This window comes from Hesperophylax consimilis, unplaced genomic scaffold, assembly GCF_061612785.1.
Source record: "Hesperophylax consimilis isolate HC1 unplaced genomic scaffold, BYU_Hcon_1.0 scaffold_40, whole genome shotgun sequence".
In the NCBI taxonomy this organism is placed as follows: Eukaryota; Metazoa; Arthropoda; class Insecta; order Trichoptera; family Limnephilidae; genus Hesperophylax; species Hesperophylax consimilis.
Window position 1 is genome coordinate 407,047 of NW_028301270.1, and position 8,784 is coordinate 415,830.

Below are 8,784 nucleotides of genomic sequence, written 5' to 3' on the forward strand. Positions count from 1 at the left end.
CGGGAGCAGTTGGGACTCTTGTGAGGTATTCACTATAAAAAAAAAATAAAAAAATCGGCACAAATAAAGTGGTAGTTATCGTCGCAGATACAACATGAGATGAAGTCTGACGGGGTGTCAATGTTTTTTTTACAGATGGAGCATAGTGTATTCATTAAGGTAGTTGATTTCAAAGTTTCACACAAGAGAAAAAAACGACACAATGCTTGTTTCTTGTATGAGAGATGGCAGAGCCTTTGTGACGCTAAAAACGCCTTTGGGATAGGTTTTTTGTGTTTATATAATGATCGAGTCACTTTTGCACTGAGTTGTATTTTGTGGTACAAACACCAGAATAATGACGAGTATTCCGCCTTAGCGAGATAATTTGTGGGATAAAAAATTCACTGTCCCAACGCGCACTCTCCTGATTAGACGAGTTAACCACTTTTTTAGTTTGATTTTCTAGTATTATGATTGTTAAAGCTAGGTCAATTGAAGCAGCTGTCAAAATACGTCAACACTGGTAAACAATCGACGGCCGGCGTGGTCTAGTGGTATACGCTTTTGACTACAGATCCGAAGGTCGCGGGTTCGAACCCGGCGTGCGCAAATAAATTTTATTTGATTGATTTGTGTTATTTCACAATTAATTAATTAAAATAATATAAAGTATATTTGCGGCACGTTCCAGAGTGGAAGATACTACCAGTATCGCCCTGGTGTAAGACCACCATTCAGAATTGAAACGTTGCTTGAAATGGCTTTAGCCGTGTTTGGTGACCAGATCTGAATAGCCAGGTACTTCCCCACCTTCCTCTTCCCCATCTCCCTTCCCTCCCCAATACCCTCAGCCTCACAACATACCCCAATTGGGGATGCCATAGTCTCACTGGCTCCAGACGGGAGCAGTTGGGACTCTTGTGCGGTAATACTGTAAAAAAAAAAAAAAACAATATGTTGCCATGAATATTGCACAAGTCTTGTGTTTTAATAAAATTTTGCACAAATTCATTGTTTGGTAAAATAAAAAACAAATTTGGAAAAATTCACATTTTCATTTATTTATTTTCAGACATTCTAAAAAACTTTCATTAGGAAATTCTACAGAACTAAAACAAACTTAAAAACTAATTAAGTAATGATTTTTACATAATTGCAGTTTAAAATTATATACAATACGTTATACAAAACTGACATTATCAGAGTTTAACAAATTATAGAAATAAATCATATTAAAAAAAAAAATTGCATTCATTTTCAACTAATTAATTATTTAAAATAATATGCATACCAAATCTTTATCAGACTGAAAAAAAACTCATAGATACAACGAGTAACGAGTCAATAGCTACTTTACTTGGCACCAACTGAATCGCATGACTTTACGTTTCATGACGTTGGCTCATAACGTATGTTACTGGAGTCGTTCGAGCATTCGTTAAGCATCTTGCAAGTAGAAATCTCTTTTTCTCTGCAGTTCTTTAGGTAAGTGCAATTTCTTCACACGATGATTATTTATTAATGTATTTATCAGTTTCCACGATCGTGTTGATAAGATTCCCCTTTCTCTTTTAATTTCGTTAATTTTTCCAGCGCCTGGATCTCTTCCTTCGACAAAGTAATTTTCAAAGTTTTCAAAAAAAACCTTTTTTTCCTTCAGCTAATTGTAGTAAATTCAAGCCAACTTTACCTTTCTCGAGGGCCAGGTGGGGTATCATATAATTGCCCTTATTTGTACCTGGTGTATGCCCTAAGAAATGGGACAATGCATTCACATATGCATTATTTTTTCCAGCTACTTGGCTCATGGTTGCCCAGTTGAAGTCATATGATCCGGATTTATGAGGGAAAACTTACTTCTTAGGTCTCTTAGAATTTGCGTACCACAGAAATAAGGTTCACCTGCTGCTTTTGGAAATAAGTATTTGTTTTCATTTGAAATTCCAACTAAATGTCGGTATGCAAATAGAGTGTCTATATTTTTTTTCATTTGATCTCGAAGAAGAATTGCAACTGTTCTTCCTCTTTTTCCTGGAATATGGAAGCAGTTTAAAGCATTTATAGCATTTTTTTCCTCAGAACTCATGATTTCCATAATTTCTTTAGGAATATCTTGTTTTTCATGTTGGCCGGCTATATAATTTTCCAACGGTGCTCTCGCTACCTCACCAGCTATTCTCCTATTAAATATTATAATATGAGCAATTTTTGTTTTACAAAGTTCTTCATAGACCGCATAAGATTTTTCATTTTCAAATCGTTGTGCTATATTCAGTTCTAGTTTCATAACTTCGTCGCACATTTTTTTTAAGATCGATAGTTGAAGGCATAACATCAGATTTCAAACTTATTTGTTTTTTTCTTGATTTTTCAGCATTGGTAGATATTTCTAACTTCCAAGAATGATTTAAGACCGTTTTAAAATCAGACAATTTATTTTTTTAAATTTCTTTCGATGAAGTGGTTAGCGTAGAATTCTGTATTGTTCGACGAATAAAGATATCAGCACAATCTTTTATAGCCGTACAAAGTCGTTGAGGCATGCTAGGAATTTTTACAGAACCTGTAATTTCATCGTAACCACTATTTATCTGTACGGTTTTAATAAAAACATCAAAATGCACAGGGTCAAACGCTAAATTAAAGGTTGAAATTGAAGGTTTCTGTTCTATAATAACTATATACAGCTTGGCTAAATCTCTCATCTTCGATGTTATATGTGTCTTCAAATGGTGTTCCGTGTGATTACTTAATAATAAAGACCCATATAAACATATTAATGGGTCAGACATTGCTATTTTTGCAATATTATCATTTTGAAATACAGGAAATATTTGAGTTCTCAAAGATTCTCAAATTTCAGAATTGTCTGGGCATAGTAATATAGAAGATGATTTTAGCATCCACAGTCTTCCTTGGACGGCGATACGGTATAAATATTCCATCTGGTTTACTAATAACGTTCTGATTATAAAGATAATTAACTATGTTTCTTATTTGCCTTGAAATCAATTCTCGCTTTCTTTTTCTTTCTCGCAGATCAGTATCCAAAATTTTATTGTATTCAATAACTTCTGCCTCTAAGGGATGTTGGGTGCTAATACAATAGTGATAGGAATCATGGTCTCAAGTGAACGTGAAGTGACGTGTGAAGTTCGTTACCAGTTTAGTACAATAAGGACATGAGTTTTTACGGTCATGCACTCGTGCTCCTTTACTAGTAGAAATAGTGCTTCGAGTTGTAGTCGATGACACTTCGATTGCCTCCTGCTTCTCTAAATGATGTTGCTCATCATCGGCGTTGGAAATTTTCATATCTAAAAAAGAACAATACATTTATAAGCTTTCTTTAAACTTAATTAGTAAAACCTCAAAATATAAACAAGCAGTAATTTTTAATGAAACACTAGTATATATTGAATTATTTCGCGGATAAGCGATAAGCCGCCATAGATCAGTGGTCAGAGCTGTCGACCGGAAATCGAGGGGACACGGGTTCGAGTCCCGTTGGCATCATGTATCTTTTATCAGGAGTTTTTTTCAATTCGGATGAGTGTTTCAGGCGAATAATTATTGCTTGTAAAATAATTATAATTAAATTAAATTATTTAATTAAATGAAGACAATATTAGCATCACTCAATCTAAAATCTGAAACAGAAAAGATACGGTCACATCTGGGACTCGCACCTAGGACCTTCGGCTTCCTGGGCCGCACCTCTGACCATATAATAATCAAATTATATGTTACGTATTGATTGTGAAACCTATCCTAATATAATGACAAAATAACAGACTTATTACGCATTTGCAAGGGAATATTAATTAGCAGCATTTCTGATATTACCTATAACAATTTACTACAAGCTAAGGTAGCTCTGTAATATTTCAGATTATTATCTAACTAACTAACTAACCATCACGCCGTTTCCGCGCAGGGGTAGGCAGAGTAATAATTTTACTGCTTGGGTTCTCAAAAAAGAAAGAAAAAAATCATGACCTATATAATAAAATACGGTAATTATTCTGTACTCATTTGATAAGCATAGATTAAAATTGTTAATTTCTATATTTTACAATTTAGGTTATTATTTAGAAATATGTAATAGCTTACCGTATTTAAAATCCATTTCGCAAAGCTGAAAGATTTTATCAACTCTCCTCTGTGACATATTGTAAGTAAATATACTATCTGACAAAAAGCAAGAACAAACCAACCAGTCAACCGAGTTTTACACATGAATAACGGTAATATTTAATATTATAAATTAGCCAGTAGCAAGTCATTCATGTATTCCCGTAAACTAAACTGAAGCTAGCTTCAGATGTACCAATACAAACAAACCAGCTTTGGCTAGCACACAACATCATTCGATAATGGGCTCTTAATAATATTACTTTAGATTTTGCACACAATTCTTGAGCCTTATAGTTCCTTTCGAATATTGTTTAGACTAATACGCAATGTCGTACGATAATGAGCTCTAAATAATATTACTTTAGAGGCTATTTTGGCATACAATTGTTAAAATATTTCATTACTTTATAAAATTATTTGTACACCTGCGTTTGACACAAATAACGACGGCAACGTCGCTTGTTGATATCAATGGAGTTAGTTTAATACACGATAGAAACAATTAACAAAGTGACGTTGAATATCTGGGATAAAATCGCATATAGGATCATATCTATTGCTCACGATAATCGTACTTGTCAAATCAAATTGAGTTGAAAATGCCACTGATCTCGTCTCGCCGAGACGATTAAAATGGTATATAAATCTCGATTTGTCGATGATTGAGTAAGTGTTAAATGATCTAGTAACTCGAAATGATCCAATAGTTCCGGTTATTTGCAGACGCTAAGAGGTACAAAGTGCCGTATTATAAACCTATATAATAAAATTATCATAAAATAGTTAAATATTACATTTGTGTATTTAGCAAAACTTTTATAAACTAACACATAAAAACTTTTATGAATTAAAATAATAGAATGTATATATTTAATTTCAAATATAAAAATTTTACAAAAAACATTTTATTCACCGCTTTAGCTTTGGTTATGCCTATATTTTTTCTAAGAACTAAGCACACAAAATATTAAAGCACGTGTAAACATTTAGAATTTAAATCACATGGGATTCAATCGTATAAACGAGTAATTGGAATCTAGTCACGAAAATGTGACACGTAAGGTCTCAAGTTACATGCCAACTCCAGAAAACGCTGATAATTCCACGTCGCCGGGAACTTACATCGGCCGATCCAATTCGGAGGAGGTCCATAATATCTCTGTCCATTTCTTTGTATTAATTCGTACCCGGATTTATTAACTATTTTCACTATGTTTTGCAATACGCTGTATTCTGTTTGTTGGGTTTTTTCTTGCTGGGTATTCTTACCGGTTTAAATAAGGGGTTGTTCCCGTCGGGGTGTTGTGACGCCGATTGTTAAGAGTATCAAAAACCTTTCTAGGTCAATATCACACGAAGATCTTGTCGACATTACTTTTTTCGAAATTCCAACATCTAAAGGTAGTTTTTAGGTAAATAAAAAATATTTAAAAAAAGTTGAATTGTTTTTTATGGGAAAATAAATATTCTCCTATGGAAAAAGGTCTGATTTCGAAAAACTATTGTGTAAGTCCCGGGACAAAGCAGAGAACTTCAGCTCGTATTCAGGGTGTCTGGGAGTAAAGTATTATTGAATAAAAGTTATTTATATTTTTTACTTCTACCATCAATGTAGAATTACCTCCCAAGATTTGTGCACTTTACCCCAGGACACATGTATAATTATTATATTATGTAATAAAAAAATATATGTTTAAATAATAAATTAGAAAAAAACTAACCTTTTGCAGTAGTCATCAAGTACATCGGGGGCAGATTTTGCATAAACATTATTACTATTTTCTGGCATTTGACCAATTATGCCTAAATTATTGATACTCAAATTCACAGGCTTCAAATCCTGTTTTTCATATATCTGGTGAGGATTTTTTAACTCTACCGAAAAACAACCATTTTTGCTTTCTCTGCGTATATTCTTAGTATATATCTTGTCGACAGGTCTAGCCCATTTCAGTTCTAACTTGAACCCGTCCAAAGTGCAGCATTTCAACAATCGCAATGCTTTTTCAGCATCTTGTCTGGTGATAAAATGAACAAAGGCAAAATCTTCAACCTTTTTAATTCGTTCGATAGTGAATGGATCGATGTATCTGCTAAAAGTTATCAATATGTCGTTTTCCGTTGCTCTGGCGGATACGTTTCGGACGAACAAAATCTTTACCTAAATGACAAAGAAATGAAACAAAATCAATCATTTTTATTCAAGATTCACTCCGTGTGGCTGACTATTATACTCTAGTTCTATTGTTATTATTTATTAGATTCATTTAAGAGGGAGAGGTGACAACAGTTCTATCAACGGCACAGAATGACATACTTAACTTTGCAGGTGGCCAAAAGAGGAATTAAAAAACAAAATTTTCTATAATTTTTGTCAATAATTTTTTATAACCACAAAATATACACTAACGACGCCACCGACCGGAAATTTGAGTATATCAATGTAACATTATGGTCTGTTCGCCTTTTTATGATTGCACAAGAGTAACAACACCCGTGAAGAAAAAATTTCATCGTTTTTAATGACTTTATATCACTTTTTAAAAGTGTGTTGAATAGTCACTGTGTTTTTTCCCCAAATTCAAGACTTCAATTCCCCAATTCCAAGACTTCACAGTCTCGGAAATAAATACTCTGATCTTGGAGATATATTTCATCTTAAAAATAATCAATATAAATATTGTTTATTTCAATTCTTTTATAGATCGATACACAAATAGACATCTATAATTTCCGCAATATATAAATTTTTATTTTGAATATCTATTTATGTGAGACTTCTTATCATTTTTACTAATGTATCTTATTTTATTATATGCTTTTGTTGTAACATTTAATATTTTTTCTTTTTTCGTTGTATTATGTTTCCTTTATTGTTTTAATTTTGTAGAATCTATAATAACTGTGATACTCTACTATTAAACTTTGTAGTGTGTAAAAGCCCATTAGGGGGTGTTATAATAATAAATAAATAAATATGTATGAAAAGTTTTTTTTCCCTTTACACACGAATTTTAGACTCTTGTAAAGGTAAACATGTTAATTTTTATTGAAATATGTTCTTACTATGTAAATTTGAATAATAAAACAGTATTTTATAAAATAAATAAAAATATAAAAAAAATAAATACTTGAACTAAAATATAAACGCAGTGAGAACAATTGAAAAGTATTGCACAATAATAATCAAAATGATGATCATGACACAATGCAGTTTTGGGATTTTCACCTGAAGGTGCAATCACAAACTCAACAAAAAAAACGGCGGTGCATATTAGAAAACAAAGGTACTTACTTTAAAATATTCGTACTACCTACGAATAATAATAACCAATTTTCTATCTCAAACATAAAGCCAAAATTGTACTAATTACGTTGAAACGAAGTGTTATTTAGATAATTTGGTCGTATTTATAATATTGTTCGGAAAATTTACCAATAAAAGTACCAAAGATCTACATCGAACATACACGAAAATGATATTAAGTTAGGATTTTACGATTGTACAACTAGAAAATTTAGATTGGAAAACAACAAAAATGTAAAAAAATACAATATAACCTATTGGTTCTTACCTGCTTCATGATATTATTTCCGACGATGGGTTCCGGTTCGGCCCAGTCTACCACCAGCTTGTCTCCAAAGGATGTCAGAGGACCAGGTATGAGAGCCCTTCGGGCCAAAGCTGCTGAACGATGACTATCAAAATGCAGAAAGACGTACCCTCGGTTATGTAAAGGGTTATGCATGAGAGGATACATCATCACATCAACTAGACCAGACACAAGCTTACTAAATTCTTTCAAGATTTCTTCTTTACTTGCGTCTAATGGCAGCCCACTAACGAAGAGGCGGTTATTATCGAAAGATTTTGCTACCACGATAGCATTACTAGGTCGAATTCTGCAATTGTTCAACATTTCTACCGCTTTCCAGGCGTCCTGTTCGTTGGTGTAACGCACGAATCCAAATCCCCTGTTAAATCCAGAAAAATCCATCATCCGTCGCAGCTCGTAGATCGTTCCAACTTCCTCGAAAACCGGAATAAGTTCGTCTTCATAAAGGTCTCTGGGAAGTTTTCCCATGAAGACTTCGCAGCCCGTCGGAGGCGGGCCGATCCAATTTGGAGGAGGTCCATAATGTCTCTGTCTATTCCTTTGTATTAATTTGTACCCGGAATAATAAACTATTTTCACTATGTTTTGCAATACGCTGTCTTCTGTTTCTTGGGGATACATGGTCGTAAAATTCAATGTTAGCAGCGCGAAAAGTTTTAAAAAATAGTTGCTTGCAGCGCCGCTACGAACGCGCGGAACTCCCAAAACAGACTGAGCCATCTGAGCGATTAATTAAAAGTCAAAGGGCTGAAATTTTGTATCGTACAATCAGGAGTCGGACACTCTACCGACAGAAATGTAGACATTGTGAAAATAATCCCACTTTACATGGGCCCGTATATTGAGAATCAGTTAAAAAATAATTAAAATACTTTGTATACACAACTATTTAAATCAAATAGGATTGACATGTTTCGAAACCAATGGTTTCTTAGTCAGGATAACAAATGATCAGGATACAAAATTATCATAATATAGACAGATAGATAAGATATCCACAGCCGAGCCGTTGAACACAGAAACGAGCCGTAGAAACGACCCGTTCTCA

The 8,784-nt window shown here is 33.5% G+C and overlaps 1 pseudogene; it reads right to left on the bottom strand.

Annotated features, from left to right (window-relative positions):
- Positions 1–1,968: 1,968 nt before the first annotated feature.
- Positions 1,969–8,357, bottom strand: LOC149408955 (RNA-binding protein 47 pseudogene; annotated as a pseudogene).
- Positions 8,358–8,784: the final 427 nt, after the last annotated feature.